The sequence below is a fragment of the Ranitomeya imitator genome, chromosome 4 (genome assembly GCF_032444005.1).
Source record: "Ranitomeya imitator isolate aRanImi1 chromosome 4, aRanImi1.pri, whole genome shotgun sequence".
In the NCBI taxonomy this organism is placed as follows: Eukaryota; Metazoa; Chordata; class Amphibia; order Anura; family Dendrobatidae; genus Ranitomeya; species Ranitomeya imitator.
Window position 1 is genome coordinate 568704513 of NC_091285.1, and position 12679 is coordinate 568717191.

At 46.8% G+C, this 12679-nt stretch overlaps 1 protein-coding gene across 8 annotated transcripts in view; it reads left to right on the forward strand.

Moving 5' to 3' along the window:
• The first annotated feature begins 579 nt into the window (after positions 1–579).
• MEF2A (myocyte enhancer factor 2A) overlaps positions 580–12679 on the forward strand; it is a 205963-nt gene continuing 193863 nt past the window's right edge. For 5 of the 8 annotated variants that reach the window (XR_011320817.1, XM_069766297.1, XM_069766298.1 and 2 more), the window contains exon 1: positions 594–1031. The gene's annotated coding sequence lies outside the window, so the exon portion shown is untranslated. Of the gene's footprint in view, positions 1032–12679 lie in introns of all 8 variants that reach the window. The other 3 variants (XM_069766296.1, XM_069766299.1, XM_069766294.1) reach the window with 3 other exon arrangements.

Below are 12679 nucleotides of genomic sequence, written 5' to 3' on the forward strand. Positions count from 1 at the left end.
AGTCTATGCTGAGCAGTCATCCCAGCGGACGAGCCTGAGCGGGAGACCACTGCACCAGACAAGGCTTGGGATCTATCCCATGGATGATGGATACAGATGTATGGCAAAGAGGCACATAATACTCTGAACCAGGAGGGAACATTGCTGCAACCTTGTCAGCTGCTCAAGGGCACAAGAGGGAAGGGGCCACAGGCAGAGAGCCCCTCTTCTATGTGAGATCCCCATGTCTGACAGAAGCCAGGGCCCAGGACAGAGGGAGCTAGTGGGCGTCACTGAATTGGAGAAGGGGGCAACTAGGCATGGTTTCCATTTGTGCTATATCTCCCCAATGTTATGCCCTAGGGCTCCGCACAGTGCGCCCCTGCACCGGTCCCTCACGCTCCGCCGGTTGTTGTGAAGGTCCGGAGCAGCACACGCCCCGCGCACACCTCAGCTACAGCTGATAACAACATTCACCACAAGCGCTCGCTTATCCCCGCCTCCGCAGAATGCTGATTGGCTAAGTTGCGCGTCTATCACTCCCCTGTTTAAGACCCGCCCCTCCTCTTGTCTCCTGTCACTTGTGTGAGCCAATTGCCCGAGGCGAAGGGACAGATGACGTAATCGGTTGCCAAGAGGAATCCAACGTGCGAGCTGTCAAGGCTAGCGACCTCATTTCTCTCCCGCCTTATCCCGTGACGGCTGCGTTGTTTATCTGTGGCCTTTCTAAAGACGGGACGTGCACTGTGACAGGACGACGTGATCTCCCTTCTGCCAGCTCTGGCTTCTGGGCTGCTGGTGACGTCATCAACCGGGCCTTTGGCGCGGAGTGATCCGCCCTCTTCAGACCCCCGAGTTCCAGGAGGTGAAGCGGCTGTGGCGGAGTGTCACCAAGAAGAAACTATCTAGTGTGGTGGTGAGAGTGGCCGAAAAGGAGTCCGCTGAGAGCCGAGCGCTGCAGGTGAGGGCCGTGCGGAGGCAGTGCGGGGTGTGTACCAGCGGAGGAGGACCGGAGCAGCGCCGGAGGCAGTGACAGCAGCAGCAGCAGCCTGGTGAGTGCGGAGTGTCGGCCGCTGCTCAGGTGCTGTCATTTGTTTATGTAGCCTGGAGCTCTAGTTTCTGCTCACTGGGGGAAGTAATTCTGTTACCTGTTATGGCAGCAGACCCCAACATCCAGGGGCAGGAAACTTGCTGTGGTGGGTTCCCACACTTTATTGCCCATATGTGGTGCCCCCTGTGCCCGCTCAGCTGTCACCTACATAGGTGGCTGTGACAGCGGAGATTAGATACCCTCGGATACACCTCGCTGTGACAGCGCAGATTAGATACCCTCGGATACACCTTGCTGTGACAGCGCAGATTAGATACCCTCGGATACACCTCGCTGTGACAGCGGAGATTAGATACCCTCGGATACACCTCGCTGTGACAGCGGAGATTAGATACCCTCGGATACACCTCGCTGTGACAGCGGAGATTAGATACCCTCGGATACACCTCGCTGTGACAGCGGAGATTAGATACCCTCGGATACACCTCGCTGTGACAGCGGAGATTAGATACCCTCGGATACACCTCGCTGTGACAGGGCAGATTAGATACCCTCGGATACACCTCGCTGTGACAGCGGAGATTAGATACCCTCGGATACACCTCGCTGTGACAGCGGAGATTAGATACCCTCGGATACACCTCGCTGTGACAGCGGAGATTAGATACCCTCGGATACACCTCGCTGTGACAGCGGAGATTAGATACCCTCGGATACACCTCGCTGTGACAGCGGAGATTAGATACCCTCGGATACACCTCGCTGTGACAGCGGAGATTAGATACCCTCGGATACACCTCGCTGTGACAGGGCAGATTAGATACCCTCGGATACACCTCGCTGTGACAGCGGAGATTAGATACCCTCGGATACACCTCGCTGTGACAGCGGAGATTAGATACCCTCGGATACACCTCGCTGTGACAGCGGAGATTAGATACCCTCGGATACACCTCGCTGTGACAGGGCAGATTAGATACCCTCGGATACACCTCGCTGTGACAGCGGAGATTAGATACCCTCGGATACACCTCGCTGTGACAGCGCAGATTAGATACCCTCGGATACACCTCGCTGTGACAGCGCAGATTAGATACCCTCGGATACACCTCGCTGTGACAGCGCAGATTAGATACCCTCGGATACACCTTGCTGTGAGATACAACTTTGTGCTGTGCAGTACGTTCCTCCTCAGTGTACACTGTGCCTGCATGGCTCCGCCGCCTGCTGGGACGAGACGTGACGTGACATCGGGTGTGGAGGTCCACAATGTTTCTGGGGTCCGCATCGTCACCCACTGTCAGCGTAAGACCCCCGTGGCTGCTGGTAGCACCGTACACGTCGGTAATGTCACTTTCAGGGTGTTGTGTTGATACCTGTCAGCTCTTACTGACTCCTGGAGGAGTGTCGGACAGTCTGTGGGATTGTATCCCCCCAGGACTAGAGCTGCAGTCCCTGTCGTGACGTCCCCCCCTCATGACTTTTAACTGCGATTGTGTTGAATTGAAAGACGGCGTCTCTTAATGATAATTGTTCCTTTAAGAACATTCAGGAGGACTTGTCCGAGAGGGAAATAAGACCACTCGTCGTGCGTGGTTACATTGCTGGATCCATCTTTAAAGGGAACCTGTCACCCCGTTTTTTGAGATTGAGCTATAAATACTGTTAAGGCCATGTTCACACAGTGCGTTTTTTACCGCGGAACCGCGGCGGTTTTGCCGCTGCGGTTCCGCAGCTGTTTTCCATGCAGGGTACAGTACACTGTACCCTATGGAAAACAGGACACACTGTGCACATGGTCCGGAAATTGTAAAAAAAAAGCCGCGCTGAATAGCTCCCGGAAAAAAGAAGGAGCATGTCAATTCTTCTTCCTGAACCGCAGCGGTTCTGCACCCATAGACCTCCATTGTGAGGTCAAAATCGCAGTAAAACCCGCAGATCAAAAATATATCTGCGGGTTTTACTGCGATTTGATGTGCAGAACCGCTGCAGCAGGAAGTGCGGGGGAGCGGGCGGAAGTGCGTGGGCGGAGTGTGGCTGCCCCCCCCGTGCTCCGATCCCGCCCCCCTGTGCTCCGATGCCCCCCCCCCGTGCTCCGATGCCACCCCCCCAGTGCTCCGATGCCCCCCCCCCGTGCCCTAATCTCCCCCCCTTATACTTACCCGGCGTCCCGGTGTCCGTCCGGCCGTCTTCTCCCTGGGCGCCGCCATCTTGCAAAATGGCGGGCGCATGCGCAGTGCGCCCGCCGAATCTGCCGGCCGGCAGATTCGCTCCAAAGTGCATTTTGATCACTGAGATATAACCTATCTCAGTGATCAAAATAAAAAAATAGTAAATGACACCCCCCCACTTTGTCACCCCCATTGGTAGGGACAATAAAAAAAATTAAGAATTTTTTTTTTTTTTTTCACTAAGGTTAGAATAGGGGTAGGGTTAGGGGTAGGGTTAGGGTTAGGGTTAGGGTTAGGGGTAGGGTTAGGGGTAGGGTTAGGGGTAGGGTTAGGGGTAGGGTTAGGTATTTTCAGCCATTTTAGCCCTAAAAAGCTTCCTAGGAAACACACAGTAAAAAAAGGATAAAAAAAGCATCAAAAAACGCATCAAAAAACGCATCAAAAACGCATCAAAAACGGACAAAAAAAGGACCTGCGTTTTCTGCCAAGAGCTGCAGTTTTTAAAAAAAACTGTCCTGAAAAAAAAAGGATGGAAATCCTGAACGTGTGAACATACCCTAAAATAGGGTAAAATACTGTTAAATAGGGCCTGCGCTGTGTGTTCCTATAGTGTATGTAGTGTACCCCGATTCCCCACCTATGCTGAGAAATAACTTACCAAAGTCGCCGTTTTCGCCTGTCAATCAGGCTGGTCAGGTCGGGAGGGCGTGGTGACATCGCTGGTTCTTCCTCAGCTTTACGTTGGTGGCGTAGTGGCGTAGTGGTGAACAAGCAGCGCGCGATCTGCGCTGTAATCCCTTGCATCGGTGGGGGCGGCCATCTTCCTGGGGCCGCGCGTGCGCAGATCGAGTGCTCTGCTGTACGGGGCTTCAGGAAAATGGCCGCGGGATGCCGCGCGTGCGCATTAGAGATCGCGGCGGCCATTTTCCCAAAGCCGAGATGCAAACTCGGCTTTGGGAAAATGGCCGCCGCGATCTCTAATGCGCACGCGCGGCATCCCGCGGCCATTTTCCTGAAGCCCCGTGCAGCAGAGCACTCGATCTGCGCACGCGCGGCCCCAGGAAGATGGCCGCCCCCACCGATGCAAGGGATTACAGCGCAGATCGTGCGCTGCTTGTTCGCCACTACGCCACCAACGTAAAGCTGAGGAAGAACCAGCGATGTCACCACGCCCTCCCGACCTGACCAGCCTGATTGACAGGCGAAAACGGCGACTTTGGTAAGTTATTTCTCAGCATAGGTGGGGAATCGGGGTACACTACATACACTATAGGAACACACAGCGCAGGCCCTATTTAACAGTATTTATAGCTCAATCTCAAAAAACGGGGTGACAGGTTCCCTTTAAGTGTCTTCCTGCGTTGCAGGTTTTGTCTGGGACGTGAGGGGTATGATCGGCACCGATGTCACTGGGACACGTGATAGATCCAGTCTGTGTCCGGCTTATGCCCGTATGGCCCCATTCAGACACCCGTGAGTCCCGTGCGTGGTCTATCACATAGAACATCCACCCATTATACTATATGGAGCTGTTCACATATCTGGGGTTTTTCACTGACCGCGTGTCCATTTTTGATCCAGGTCCCTGATTAAATTTACCTATACAAGTCTATGGCTCCACGAAAATTCCTGATACCAGACGCTGCCATCCACATGCTGTCCATTTTTATCACTGCAGTTTTATATATTTTTTTTCATTTTTTGTGTACCAGACGACTGAATTAGTCCTTATGTATTTGCCATTTATTTACGGTACTATTCGAGGGGTCGTCTCCTAGTTGGGCAACCCCTTCTTAAATACTATGTTCTTCACCCTAAAAGAAAATACCATATACTCTATTGATGTCAGCGCAGGGTCTCCCGGCGCCAGTGTAGCGTTATCATTGGCCACTAATGGCCTGTGGCGCTCACTCTTTCGTTGGACACCTTAGATTCTTCCGAGGGAAGTGTGAGCTCTGCAGCCTGTTAGTGGCCGCTGATGGGTCGCAGCGCTCACGTGACGTAACAATGTTATGACAGCGCTGTGCGGGAGGTGAGTGTATATCATATTTTTATTTTCTATGGGATACTATTGCATTTATGAAGTTTCTGAAAATGTCTAAATTGTTGCTCTATTTTGGTTGGAAAAAATAATAAATTGGCAAACCAGCCCCATCTGCACTTTTAAAAGAATCTTAGAAAGTTGAAGCAACTGCTGGCGACTGTTTTGCAGATCTTTTTTCAGTTTGTCATTCAGTCGCTGTGTACAAAGCATTTATTGTGCCGGTTCTGTTCCAGGCTGTAAGCAGTCTATGCGCCTCCATATGGCTTCACGTTGCATCTAGGGCAGAATACCTCGGTATTTCGGCATATTATGGGACATGCAACTGTTTTGGGTTTTTTTTTTTCGGCACTCTGTATAAATCAATGAGAAAAGCCTCCCTGTGAAATGACAGACTCCTAGAAATACAGTAAGGACCTTTCCATTTCTGTAGGTGGTATATTACGTGTCCACAATACAGCTGTACACATGCGCCCTGGAGACCTTGTGAATGTGCCTCCATGTAATCTGATTTCTATCATACACCACTCCGATCTCCAGTACTTTTCCATAATATCAGTAGCCTATCCGGTCCTGATCGCATTCCGTTTATGGCCTCTGCTTGATGAATTTGCTCCCAAATTCCGGTATGCCATACTGTGGCAATCGTCACCCTAAGCTGCCACGTAAAATAATGTGTATGTATTGTTTTCTTATATTGCTGTATGGAATAATGTCCTCTATTCCATTAATGCATACCTTCTTCTTTTGTTATAGCCCACTGGAGGCTAACAGGACAATATTGTCCTCCATAGGGTTCTGGACAATAGTATCTTGTTAGCCTCCATCTTGACGTGTATTTCAGGAGCTGAACCTGAAAGCGGGCAAACAACGTGTTGTGAACATTTTGCTATTGTGTTGTTCATCTCTTGGTAACCAAGTATGTTTTTTGGGAAATGTTTTAACATTTCAGGCCAGAATCATCAAAAGCGTTTGCAAAAAAAGTGCATCGTTCGTGCAGATAGTAGAGGGTTAATGCAGGCTCACATTTGCTCTTGCAGCATCTGTCTGAGTCGCGGCGGTATTCAGAGTCTCATTAATAATGTGCCCGCCAAACAAACTGTTTAATTGGGTGACTGTGCTCCCAATGCTACCTTGTGTAGTCACCTAGAGGTGCATCCAGATGTTCTCCTCTCCATCACTACCACAGTCACGTCTTTGGGGACAACGGCGGGTAAACACGTTTGATAAACAGATTTAATAGCTGGGCTCAAATGAAGAAGCTTCCATTATGACGCTTGTGGGTTAACCCTGTGGTGACAGCATAATAGTCGTGGTTTGGTGATCGGATAGTCAAAATGCCCTATGGAAGTTATTTTCTTGTCTGAGAAAATGTCTCCACTTTGGGACATCGGTATAAACATTTTCCACTATTTCCTAAAAAGCTGCTGTGTGATAAATAAAGTAGTGTAATAATCACTTTTAGGCCTCTTCGGTAGGTGTCTATAGGGATGAACTGACAACCGTCAATGCCCTAGGAATTAAGCTTCTTCCATTTTGGTCCTCAACATGCCAGGTCCTTTGTTCTCAAGGGACAAAAGCCACTGTTGGGGGGTCTGGCAGCAGCTTATTGCCCACTCACCGTGGCCAAGTATCACGTGCTTGGAGTCAGGAGTCGTTGCTGTGTTCAGATGACAGCTTCCGAAGTGTATGATTAGCATTCATATTGCATGTAGTAATCAGTTTGGTGTTTAAAGTAATTGTTGTGGGCTTGGGCATTCGCCTTATTCTATCACAAGCACAGAGCCCCATTGATTATAATGGTGGGTTCTGGCTGGTTTCAGTTTTTGTGTCCTAAAATGGATAGGGAAGCAGAACTCACAACCTCAGGTGTGAACAGAGTCCAGAGCTGGATCTACACATTGACAGTAATGGCACATTTTATTATTTTTCAGGTTTGTATTTTTTTAAGAACCAAATCTAGGAATATTTATCTTAAAACATTTTAATTAAAATAACTCAAAGGGGTTGTCCACTATTGAGAGGATGATTATTTTTGTTTTACTTAAATACATGCATTTTGGACTAAATCTAATTCTTGCATTTAGTTTTCATTAAAAATGTTGCGTCATTTGCCTTCAATAGCTTCATTGCGGTGTGCAGAATGTTAGCTGCGGATCCCCGAGTGAGCGCTCTCTGATTCTCTAACAGGAGAGTTTGTAACTTTTTGCTGATCTCCTCTCAACTGATTTATAATCACAGACCACATCAAAGTTGAATGTGAGCCTGCAAAAGCCAAATGGTGCAATTTTTTTTTAATGAAACTCAATTGCAAAAATTGCTTGTGTGAAATTTAGAAATGGTGCAAGTTTTTTTGCGCAACATGAAGTTACTCAGAAATGTGACAGCTGAAAGAAGCACCACATTCACTAAATGGCTCATTGGTCTTAGTTCAGTGGGCTCTGGATCAAGGCTGGCGTACAGAATGCCGATCTTGAAGAATTGACCTCTCTTTTTTTGCTTTTCTAATGTTTGTAGTCCTATAGAGAAGCATATGGGGAAAAAAACTGCAGCGCATGCAGTCTTTAATAGCAACAAAAGAGCGCACCTGTATATGGAGGAATCGGGCGAGAGAGCTGCGAGCGCACCTGTATATGGAGGAATCGGGCGAGAGCACTGTGAGCGCACCTGTATATGGAGAAATCAGGCGAGAGCGCTGCGAGCGCACCTGTATTTGTAGAAATTGGGCAAGAGCGCCCCTGTGTATGGAGGAATCGGGCGAGAGCGCCCCTGTGTATGGAGGAATCGGGCGAGAGCGCCCCTGTGTATGGAGGAATCGGGCGAGAGCGCCCCTGTGTATGGAGGAATCGGGCGAGAGCGCCCCTGTGTATGGAGGAATCTGGCGAGAGCGCCCCTGTGTATGGAGGAATCTGGCGAGAGCGCCCCTGTGTATGGAGGAATCTGGCAAGAGCGCACCTGTATATGGAGGAATCTGGCAAGAGCGCACCTGTAAATGGAGGAATCGGGCGAGAGCGCCCCTGTGTATGGAGGAATCGGGCGAGAGCGCCCCTGTGTATGGAGGAATCGGGCGAGAGCGCCCCTGTGTATGGAGGAATCGGGCGAGAGCGCCCCTGTGTATGGAGGAATCGGGCGAGAGCGCCCCTGTGTATGGAGGAATCGGGCGAGAGCGCTTTCAGCCAAATGATTGTCCAATAGCTGGCTGTTGTGTATGTGGACTTTGTTTCCCAGAGACCCTGTAAAATGTCAACATTTAAATTTGATTAGTTGCAATGGGCAACTAGCCCATTTTTTCTCCACACCGGTTTGGCTGAATATCCCCCCTTTGTATGTACACTTTATAATAATTTGTTATACACTTTAAAGTCTGGCTACTTGTTTGTTTTAATTTTTTTAACTAGTAAAATGCTGTGAAACAAGTGATGTGCACGGAGACTCTATGGCCATACTTGGAGGTCATGTGATTGTTGCGGCTTTGTTGTAATAGAAATCCGTGATGCCAGTCTGGACACAGCCTGACTGCCTGCTTTGATGTGGACTAGGAGGGCATTTGAAATGCAATGACATTGATGGATGGTAGTATAGTGATATATTTGCGAGTATTAGAAATAGTACTGTAATTCAGTGCCTCTTCCCTTCTCCTTATCCCTCCCTGTCTATGTCTTTTCCTTCTTATATTTGTTTAGGCATCATCTAATGGATTACAAGTCTGATCTATCATGCAGTGGAATCAATCATTCTTACTTATGGTGTATTTTGTACTTGAAGCTCTCTCAAATGTCTTTTTTCTATTTTGGCATTGTATTTTAACTGATGTCTAGAATGTTACCGTATCGTTATCTGGATTGATGTTTGTAATTGTTTATATTTAAACTTTAATTAAAAATTTACAGTTATAAAAAAAATAAAAAAATAGTAATACCTTTATAATAAATAAAATATCACATCAAGAGCAAGACGAGCACTGACTGCCACATAGTGATTAGTCTACATGAAGCACAGTAGTCATGGTATAGTATCAAGGCTACCACGTGTACTGTATATATGGCTGTGGCCCTATTATTAATTGGCTCCTGGATGACCATTGTAGCCTAAAAATATTGTAATACGAGATCATCAAATATTGTAATATTATGAGAACATACCGATACAAAACCAGTGAGTAGTTCCAAAGCGTTACCCAGGAAAATAAGGAAAGCAAGTAGACAACTGCTGCAGCTAAAGCCGTTGTCACAGAAAGAGCTGCTGGAAGTTGTGTCCTATGTAGAAATCCTGGTGTAGCTGCCCTCTCCTGACATCAAGAAGAGCGGCCTGTACTGTAGAGCCATCGGACGGCCAGTCTGTGCATGCTCTTTGGTTAGTTAGTAATATTCTCTCTCCATATGTTTAAACAGTGGGGGTGCACTCAGATTTCCACATTACTGGTCTCGTACATCTAGGGGTCTGAGAGTTTCCACAAAGGATGTGATAGGTGGTGTCTACATCCTGTCATAGTCTGACTTCCTGTCTATACTGGGGAGCATGTACTGGACCGGTAGTCAGACTAGAGGTCACATGACAGAGCTGGAAGAGAGGAAAGATGTCGGGATGAAACATGACACAGCTAGATTGAAGCTGGCGAATAAGCATTATATGTGCAAAAATCACTTTATCACATGCCGACTAGTCTCACAGAAGAGGATTGGGAGAAGCCCAGGAGTCTAGTATGTATGTGGCGAGAAGTATGCAAATCGCATACATGTGGACACACATGTGGATACATATCCGAAGGTGCTTTGTGGTTATAACGATCTTACTGAGGCTTGGTACTGAGAAGTAATGTGCTTTCTTGTTTTTAAGCCCAGCTACCTTCATTAACCCTTCCCACCACAGCTAATGTTTGTTTTTGCAATAACGTTTTTCCTCTTAGGGTACCGTCACACAGTGGCATTTTGATCGCTACGACGGCACGATCCGTGACGCTCCAGCATCGTAACAATATCGCTCCAGCGTCATAGACTGCTGTCACACTTTGCAATGTACGACGCTGGAGCGATAATTTCATGACGTATGTGCGATGTAGAAGCCGTTGGTTACTATGCGCACATCGTATACAATATCGTGCACACCTTTGTTACACCATGCGATCATGCCGCCACAGCGGGACACTAGACGACGAAAGAAAGTTTCAAACGATCTGCTACGACGTACGATTCTCAGCGGGGTCCCTGATCGCAGGAGCGTGTCAGACACTGCGAGATCGTAAGTATATCGCTGGAACGTCACGAATCGTGCCGTCGTAGCGATCAAAATGCCACTGTGTGACGGTACCCTTAGGCTGCCGTCACTCTAGCAGTATTTGGTCAGTATTTTACATCAGTATTTGTAGCCAAAACCAGGAGTGGAACAATTAGAGGAAAAGTATAATATAATCATATGCACCACTTCTGCATTTATCACCCACTCCTGGTTTTGGCTACAAATACTGATGTAAAATACTGACCAAATACTGCTAGTGTGATGGCTGCCTTATTCTTGTAAGAACCATAACATTGTTGTTGACATAGGATGAGCTTGCTTTTTTGTGAAACAAGTTGTCATTTTGTCGGAGGAGTGTAAGTGCTAAAGCTGTCAGGATCCAGCTTTTTTTTTTTTTTTTCCTGTGCATTTTGCCACTGTAGATTCACTGCTGAAAATCCATAATGACCATGTCCCATGTGGACAGTCCCTCAGGGTTATGCTGCATGTTTTCTTAAAGACATTTGTGCTTATGGTTCTCTCTCTATTAAGTCTTAGTAAAGTTTAAAGAGGTTTTTCACATCCTAAGAATGTTCTTTACCAACTCAAAAAAGCAAAGCAAAACTCAAACTCTGTGACGTAGAGTGAGTCCCAAGTCACATAATGTGGCTGTTGGCACCGCGGCACGTCATCCTGGTAAATTTTAGTCATATTTTGTGACCGTAGGGATATATTTTTGGGGTTGTGTTACCACTTTGCTGGTGGAAAATCAGCAGTGTTATAAATTATTGGCGTTGTGAATGAGATCTCACTAAATCTCATCCATGTGCTGCGGAGGATATCTGACCGAGGCTGTCGATTAATAATAAGCCAGTCTTCACCATTTCTACAGCAGATGTGGCTTGTTGGAAATGATAAACTTTTATATGTTGGATTTTGCATGGGGGTGAGAGTCAGGGAAGTGATAATATATGTGAAGTAGATTCCACTTTTTTTAATCTTTAACATTTATTCACCCACCCCAAAAGCTGAGAATCCCAGTAAGGCTTCTGTGACTGCGCTTGCACTTGAGTAGCTCCCATAGTAGATATAAAAGAAATAAATACATATAATCCAGGCATCCGCTGCCGAATATCTGATGCTTATTCTTCTGCTTTCTAGACATGCTGCAATCTATCTTCCCTCGTAATGTATTAGAAAGAACGGGATAGATAATAAAAAGTATGAGATGGAAGTAAAAATAGTCCCTGCCGTGTATATATAGCTTATTTGCTTGGCTCACGTAGCGTGTTAGAGGAGGAACCAGTGAGTTAAGTGTTTTTTCCACCCTTTATTTGTGCACCAGTGGCACGTGTGTGTTCAGTAAATAGACGTCCGTGCCAGAGGCCCGCCTCAGATTAGGAGGGCTGGCACGCATCCTATAGGAATTTTTTTTTCTTCTAAACTGGATGCTGTTTATAGTTTTACTGTAGCAGATATAGTATCCAATGAATGAGTAAAATATAGCAGCCATTCAAAATAACCACCCAAATAGATGTGCTCACTGTACTATGAAGGACTATTTCTGGCTGTCATATTCCCTGGGTTCCCCTTCAGTCAGCACCAGATGATGCAGGATGTTTTTAGCCTTGGAAATTCCAGCGCATTACATTCTCTTTCGATAAGAGATCGTCATAAAGTTTATTTTAATTTGCCTTCCTTTGGCCGAAGGTAAGGCGCTCGATATCTGCCGATAATGCACACATCACAACAGGTAGCTGTCACGGCACCAGCCCCTGCTAGCCTCACACTGCAGAACTGAGGGGAACCTGGAAAACTTACACGCTGAAGAAGAAAAAAACACAGCGTAAATTTACCTGCGATGCAAAATTATTTACCCCTTAGTGATGGGGCCAAATTTTTAAAAATCTGACCATTGTCACTTGTGGTAACAACTCAGGAATGCTTCCAACATATCCCAATGATTTGGAGAAATTTTTTTTCGTGACACATTGTACTTTATGATAATGGTAAATTTAGGTCGATATGTCTTGTTTATTTATAAAAAAAAATATCAGAAATTTGACAAAAATGTTAAAAAAATTGCAATTTTCAGGGTATGTGCACACGTCAGGATTTTTAGCGTTTTTTTGCGGATTTTCGCCATAAAAACGCTATAAATCCGGTAAAAAAACCGCTAACATTATGCATCCTATCATTTAGAATGCATTCTGCATTTTTTGT